We start from the raw sequence: 8,584 nt of genomic DNA, 5'->3' as shown, positions 1-8,584 counted from the left end.
TTTAAGTACTAAAATCTCAGCTGTGAAGAAAAGTCTTGATGTATGACTAAAAAAAAACTAAGATTTTTTTCGGCAGCTGATTCGTGTCGAGACCACAGAAGAAGCTCACATGGCCCTTGTCCGTCGAACTGCTGCTAAACGCTAAACAAATCAGATAAATACGGACGAGCCGGGCCGTTTAGAGACAAACAAAAAGAATTAAAGGTTTTCTAAAACGGACGGGAAGCCAGTGGAGTCACAATAAAATAAATCAAACAGGTGTAATGTGTTCCTGTCTGGGAGTGAGAGTCTGAAGACAAACGGGCCGCTGCGTTCTGAACAAGTCGGACATGCAGAGAGATGTCAATAAATATCAGGCTGTAAATGAAGAAGCTAATGTAAAAAAATATCAGACTAATTTAATAAAGAAGCTAATGTAAATAAAGATCAGATTGTAATTTAATAAAGAAGCTAATGTAATTTAATAAAGAAGCTAATGTAAAAAAATAGACTAATTTAATAAAGAAGCTAATGTAAATAAAGATCAGATTGTAATTTAATAAAGAAGCTAATGTCAGCTTGTTCTGGTCTATAAAGAGCAAAACCACAAAGAAGTAAAATTTGTTTGTGAAAAAGCTTTCAGAAAACCTCAACTAAAGTTAGTGAGGGTTTATTTATTATTTCCCCAAAACCCAAAATTAAAGCACAATCAATATTAAAATGAGTTATTCTCACAATTGGCATCATTACTTAATAATTGTGTGGCAATAGTTAAATTGCTAGAAATAGTAATGCAGTTCTAATAATAATAATCAATGTATTATAATAACTTTACAGCAGCAGGTGCAGTTGTTTCGAATTGAAGTTTTATTTTTATTTAGCTTTTTGTTATATTAGTGACAGTATGAAACTGGCATATTCAGCTGTCATAAGTTGAACGTGACGCCACAAGAGTCACAGTGACGGATTTTGACAAAAACGTTGAGTTTTAATAATCCAACTTAGGAAATTGAATTGTCTTCTACCTTTTATAAGCAAATAATGAAAAAGAAATTAAATATGAATTCATGCTTTTTCTGTTGCATTTATAAGCCTTTATTTTTGCAACATAAATTAGCAGATTACCATGGCTGTTATATAGTAAATGGGTAAAATTTTCTCTTTATTGCCTTAAATGAGTTTTGAATGTTGTTGAAACAATCTGCTACACTGACTGTGTTCTTGCAGAACCAGACGGCCGGTCTCGGCGTCAGACAGCCGTGTTTTTCTCCTCTATTTTTATCGCTTTGGGACAGAAATCTCACTACTTTACGGGGAAATTTGGCGAGAGCTTTTCCTTTTTCCTTTCTAAATTTTTTTCAAACATTTTTATTAGTTACATTTTCTAGTACTTCCACTGTTATTGTTACCAAAAATAATAAACCTTAAAAAAAAAAAAAAAAAAAAAAGATGAAAAGCGGAGTGCGGGCATCGTAACGGGACGCCTGGAAGAGAAAGCTGCTTGTTCTGATCCAATGGCAGCTGGAGAAACACCAGGTCACATGGGATCAGGCTTTCGCTCCAAACAGCTGGTCAAACAACACTGGCGCTGCCAGACACACACACATTAAACTCATGGTTACCCGCCCATGAAGGTACAACGTGTGTGGATAGCTACGCACATACTCACCGGTCGGAGCTCATAAAACAAGGTAACTTTGGACACTTTGTGTAAAAACCTTCCACAGCTGTGTCACCGGCGCTGATGGCTGCTGAGCCGACCAAAGAAGATCTTTAATCCAAACTCTAAACGAAGGTAGTGGAGCCTACGATGTCCTGCATGGAGACATCTCAACAAATAACTCTCTTTTTGTTTAGTATTGTTAAATAAAAGGGTAACAACCCCCCCCCCCAAAAAAAACATGCAGTTTAATATGAAAGTTTCAAAACTGATTTATGTAAAAGCACTTGTGTATGGCAGCGTGGCTCTAAGCAAACCATAAGGCCAGGAAAACAACCAGAACCTTCAGGAAACATTTAAATTACTGTACACAAATACAGTAACAGGAATGATCGGTGGGAATCTTGACAAAAAAAATGTCTTGCGTGCAAACAAGAAATTTCCAGTGTTTGTGTAACTTCAGTAAAAACCTACAAAGCTCAAATGAACCACTGATGTCTGCAGGTGTCGTGGTTCTTCTGATGTCATGCAGAGTTTCAAGCATTCATTGCTGCATTCGTTGCTGCATTCATTGCTGCATTCACTCCAGCTTCAACCTGCAGAAGCTTCCTGTCCCGGCAGCATGGTGCTGCCGCCGCCTGGATGCTTTCTTCCTCTTGACCACAGAGTCTACATTTTATTTTTATTTTTTTTTATTTCTTTATTCATTTCATTCAATACAAAGGAAAAAATTCAATACAAAGAAAAAATTAACTTTCCCATCAAATGTTGACAGGGTGAAGGAGGTGGAGAATGTAGAGTCATGGGGAACAATGCTTATATTCCAATATATGATTTAAAAAAAGATATAAAATCTTTAAAATATTGGCAATGAATTGGTGTAGAGACTAAGGTAGAATGTTGCAAAAAGTCCAATAAGCTGTTTCTCTGATACCTATGTATGAGTATGGGGAGCTAAAAGATGAGGTAGTTAAAAGCTACATCATGTAGCTTTTATAAAAATATATCTATGTTTGTCACCATGTTGTGATGGTAAAATATGAGATAATCTGTGAAAAGATTGAGCTTCTCCAACTCCTCCATGAATTACTATTGCCGTCTGAAGACAAGTACCGCTCTCGACCAAAAACAGCCAATCAGAACCAGGAGGGTCTTAGCGCTGTCAGTTAACCTTGTGTACGAGCTGCTAAATGAGCTAATGGTGAAGAAACAACTTGCCGTTCCAGTAAAACTGTTTATCCACCGTCATCAGTGGCTATGCTAACTAGCGTAGGCACTTACGAGACGTAACGGTTTTAACAAATGTGTAAAGAAAATTTTTTTTAAAATAAGTTACATCCTGCTGCTTTAAAACAATAACTATATAATAAATAAATTTTTATTTTGTACTCTATCAAATACAATCTTCCATAGCTCTCTGGGTTTTGCGACCCAAAAGCTCCTCCGTGGGCCCCAACCGGGCCCCCTGTACAAACTCATGTGAGCGTATTATTCGCCGGGTTTAAACGTTGTGTTTCCAGGCTGGATCATTAACGTGTAACTACATTGTTCACAGCTTATCAGAATATTTACGTCTCACCATGAGATGTCTGCGCCCCGTCCGATCACCGGGCCGGCCCGACAGAGACAGATTGAGCCAAAATACCAGGAGAGAGCGAGAGCGAGAGAGGAGAGAGAAAGAAAGAATGAGTGGGAGTGGTTGCCCCAAATACCATCACTAAATATAGGGAGGGGGGCACAAGAGGAGAGGAGCTGGAGGGCAAAGGGATTCAGGACGGGGTTAGGAGCTTCTGTTCCTTTGTGTTTTCAACAACACAGAAAGTAACGTTTGAATGTCGTCCAGGAGGAAGGCGAACTGTGTTTCTATCCGCAGATGAAAGTGGAGTTTTATTCATCAAAAGCCCTTAAACAACTTCATCGACTGCCTACAAAATGGAGGCAGTGGTGCAAGGATTTCATTTCAACATAGTTATCCATGTCTGTCGAAATCGGTCCATTTATTCTTCAAATTTAAGTTTTACTGTTACATAAGTTAAGCTATGTTGCTCTTGGTTACCATAACAACCAGTAACTGACAGCTCCTCCCCCATAGTTACGGTATGCATTAGGATCATTTGTGTGTTTGCTTTACAAGGATTATATTTTAACGTGTTTAAGACTAATGTAACTACAACAGAGGGTTTTATATGTAAGTTTGTCATGATTCTCAGATGTTTTAAATTATTAGAATTAATGCAGTGCATTTTAGCTGTGTTTAATTTTAAAACAGCCGTCAACTGTTCAATGGGAGCCTGTAGGGCTATTTATTGTATTTTATTTTGTGTAGAGGCAGAAGAATATGTTTACATTTTTGAAATAAATTCATGTTTCAGTTACCAGTTATGTGATCAGTCTTCGAATGTGATTATATTTCCTGTACTGAGAATACAAATACCCACCAAAGACACTCCAGTAAATTCAGGGACTCTTTCTTTTTTTTTTTTTTTTTTTTTTTGACCACTTGCACAAACACAAGCAACGCTTCATGTTTACCACAAAACATTCATTGGTTGGTTTGAACGTGCTCGTTCACTTCTGTAGTTTTATCAAGTCACATTGTTCATCTTCGTTTGTGCTCAGGATTAAATCTCGTCTCTTTCTGTGGCGTTGATCTCGGACAGAAAGATGGCGGCCGGGGCTCAGCTGATGGAGTTGATTGGACTGTGCCACCTGATCCTAATGGAGAGGGAGGACTTGTACTTTCTTCATTTACTTAAACAAGCTTTTGTATTTAAGTTAATATTTTATTTTGAATGGAACAGATTTGACCTCTTTTTGCTGTTTAGTTTAATAACAAACTTAGCTGTGTTGTATTGTTTGCAGTAGTTAGTGATTGCATTCTGTGTTTTAATGGTCTGACCAGCCAGTATGTGTCCAGCTCTGGACAAAATGAAGAGCCCACTGCTCTGAAACCCATTGAAAACCTCCTGCTTCTTCCACCAAATATTGATTTCTGAGTTAAAACATTGGTATTGTTTCTAAATTAATATCAACTTCTTTATTTATTTATTTTTTTTGGCATTACCGGTTCACCTTTCACGGTCTCGCCACTTCGTGGAGTTTTTTGAGTAGTTTTTTTTTTTATCACAGTACATTGTGTTCTGCGTCCTGATTGGATAAACAGTCTCAGTGCTTCTTCTCTACCTGTGTGCCAATAACGTTACGGTATTTAAATATACGTAATGCAGCTTGGCAAATTTTGGCAAATGTTTTTGGCCAGAAGAAAAAAGAGCGACAACAACTACCAATAACTGTGTTCTTCTCTCGCAAAAACACGCCTGCACCAAAGGCGTCAGAAAAAAAAGAAACTAGAGAGCGAAGTGAGGCGCAGCATCAGTCAGAGGAACTGTGAAATACGGGAGTCACAATTTGTCCTACCGTACTTCGTATTGCTGATTAAAATAATTATTTTACTGTAGTTATTTGTAAGAAAGCATTCTATTTGTAAAAAAAAATATGCTTGTGCCTGAAAACAGTTTTTGTTCTTTGGTTTCAATGCAGAGTATTTAATTATTCTGTATGATAATTGTAAAAAAAAAAAAAAAAAAAAAAAGGTAACTACTTCACGGATTTCGCCTGTCACGGGTTCTTTTTGGAACCTAACCCTCGCGAAAAACGAGGCTTCACTGTATTTGACGTTTGAAAACACTACGTTTTTTTTCTCTATTGCAAATAGACATGTTGCCAGTCAGGGGCGGAGTGTCGGCCCCCGGCCCAGACCTACAGGGGGCCCAGATAGGAGGCAAAAATATGACTTCAGGGATCCAATCCTTTATCACATCTGATGAGAGCTGGGCCCTCTCCTGTTGAGTGTGACCCCCAGTCATTGTTGACTCATGGTAGCTAAACACTTTACAAGACCGACTGATTGTAGTACAATTGTAGTAAAATTTTGAATAAAATGTTGTGCTACATCACCGGCTTTATTTTCACTTTTATCTTTAACTTTATGACACAAAATTACAAGTATTGTCTCCCATTGTATTCTGGGTAAAGCTTGCCACCAGCCGTCCACCAATGTCATCATCAGTCACTTGGCAACAGATGGCAAACTAGCTAGAGTATTTCTACGGACTGGGCTTGGCTGGGGCTGCAAGGTAATGAAAACGTAGTTCCAGTGGCAGATCATTTCACTTATGATAACAGATTTTCCCATGTTTAAAGTAGAATAATCTGCCAGTGGAGCTAGTACCTTTTTTTATGTTTAGGAATTACTGATTTAAAACCCGCTCCTATATCTTGCTGGAAAGTTACTTTTGTCTTATGTCAAATTTACTAAGATATTTTCACTAGAAACTAAACAGAAATACTTTGATTTTGTATTTTTTTTAGTGTGTCTCACTGGATTATAATTATTTGGTGGTCCTGTTTCATCCTTTAAAGAACTTTCTGGAAATGTTCCCGCATAATGTTCAGCTCAGGTCATGAAAATCTGTCTGACGTTAATAATATAATATCATTGTTTCTGCAGAATTTGTCTTTATAATTTCCAACTCGTGTTTTCTTTTGTGATCCCCAAAATACACTGTAACTTCCATATCTGCTCCAAACGTAATGTGAAAACTTATTTAAAAGGTTTTCTATTTACACTTTAAAGAAGAAAACAATTAGCAACCATTGTTTTAGGAGGAACAGGATTAGATCAAACCTGTTTCCATCATGTGAGAAGTGGAGGTAGTATATATATACAATATATAGAAAAAATAAACCCCAGAACAAGACACTAACGTAAGGACAAAGCCTTAATAAGAATAAAAAGCCTGAGAAACAAACAATGAAAACCAACAGTAACAAAAGATGTACTCCTACTGTTTCAAAAATACTTTCTTCAATCCAGGCTTCTGGGTGAGCATTCGTTAAAGAAAAGTGTCCAGACTCAACGGTGTTCTTCTCACACGGAAGATTGGCGAAATCGTTCCCTCCGACAGTGGTCTGGAATGCGCGCTCTCCATGGGTCCAATCTTTTTGTGCCGTCTTGACCAAAGCAAAACTTGGGTTTTCGGACCCAACTGTGTCTTTCTCATTGGGAAGATTGGCAAAATCGTTCCCTGTGGCAGTGGTGTTGAAAGCTCCCTCTTCGTGGCCTCTGTCTTGAAATCCTGTCTTCGTTAAAGCAGAGGTTGAGCTTTCCGACTCAACTGCTGGGAAGGTTTCCTTACCAGCCGTTGAAGGACCAAATAGAAAAATATCAAAATCATTGTACTTGGGGAAACTTGCTTCAGGGAAGGTTCAAAAAGAAAAGCATCAAAAGCATCGTATTCAGAGAAGCTCTGGTGAGGATGTCTCCTCTGAAACTCCCCCAGCCGGGGAAGGTTCAAAAAGAAAAGCGTCAAAAGCGTCGTATTCTGACTCGGTGCTCTTGTCCTTAGAGACACTTTCTTCTAAATCACTCCCAGGAAATATTTTATCACAAATCTTCTTCATTCTGGTAGTAAACAAATATCCTATGCCGAAGCCCAGTGGAAAAATCGCACTAACTAATATTTTGTCCATAATAAAAATCTTTGTAATGCACACTGTTGAAATTTGAAGAGCTGACTGAATATGAGCTTTGAAAATATTAATAGCTATGATAGCTGTTTGGTTAAGGTTTCCAGCAAAAAGGCGTGAAAATCTGTTAAGTATTTATTGATTTTTAATGAGTTAAATGCGCTGATACTTCACCAGCATAGCACCAGTGGAGCGGGCCGCTCAAAGATGGCGGCTCTATGTGACGTCAGCGACAACAGGCCGCAGCGGTCCATGAGGCTTCTATTCTTTATGTGGTTTCTTTGCTCGCTGTTTGGACATTTTCTGCCCTATTTTTCACCTCGTAGCGGGTTCTGGTTTTAGTTCTAATAGTTCATGTAGTGAAAACAAACAAACTTAGAGTTGTTGGAGTTCTCCAGAGCCCAGCATGAATGTTGAAGAATTAGCACTTTGCTCAGTTCACTTTCAAACTACTTTGGTAGTTGTTTGTAAAAGAAAAATAGAATAAGATATATAAAACAGCATAGTTAGCTTACCTGACTTTCCACCATGTTTTCTTCTTCATGTCAGACTCCTCTGCTCCCCCTCAGCAGGTTTCCACCTCAGCGCAAATTAAAAATGGTGCTTAATTTCCCAAAATGGCCTCACATTGTTTTATCTTAAATTTTGGGGGGAGTTTTTATTGTTAAAAAAGCTCCCTGTGCAGCTTCTTGGGGTCATTTTCTCTTACAAGTGGCACCAATCAGAATATCCAAGCTGCACCTGCAGCTGTCCAGATGGTGCGTTTGCTGCCTCAGTACATTCGAGCACCACTCTGCCACAGATCGTTTCCCAGTCAAACATACAGTGAACATTTTTAGTTAAAAAAATAAAACGCAGCTGCATAAAATAAAACTGACTTTCTTAATACTGTCATATGAATATATTTAATGACAAATGATTTTATTTTATCTTTAATACATTTTTAATCCCTGAAAAATGACCAATTTGAGTCTTAGTTAACAATCATCCATTAAATTAGATGACAATTGCATCAATAATTAACAATTAATTGATTATTCTGATTAATTCATTTGATCAGTAGGACTAATCCGATTAATCAGGGATTAATCTAATTAATTCTGTAAAAAAAAAAAAAAAATTACAGAATTATATTTTCCTGGTTAATCGATTAATTTTAATCATGTTTAATCAGATGAATTGTAATTTGGGCTGATATGTTGACTCTTTTCAACCAGATGAAGCTAAAACCAGCACTTGAGGTTTTACAGACAAACAACAATCTTATTTATCTTGAATGCTAAATGTAGTTGTTTTGTGCATTTCATTTTCACTTACAGAAAATTCTAATGAAAAGAAATTTTCTTTTCATTAGAATTTTCTGTCCTTTTCAGGACACTGGAGGGACTGTGTCTCTGGAACGCCTGGTGATTCCCC

The sequence above is a fragment of the Gambusia affinis genome, linkage group LG11, assembly GCF_019740435.1.
Source record: "Gambusia affinis linkage group LG11, SWU_Gaff_1.0, whole genome shotgun sequence".
In the NCBI taxonomy this organism is placed as follows: domain Eukaryota; kingdom Metazoa; phylum Chordata; class Actinopteri; order Cyprinodontiformes; family Poeciliidae; genus Gambusia; species Gambusia affinis.
The sequence above is the reverse complement of the archived record's forward strand: the minus strand, read 5'-3'. Positions refer to the sequence as shown.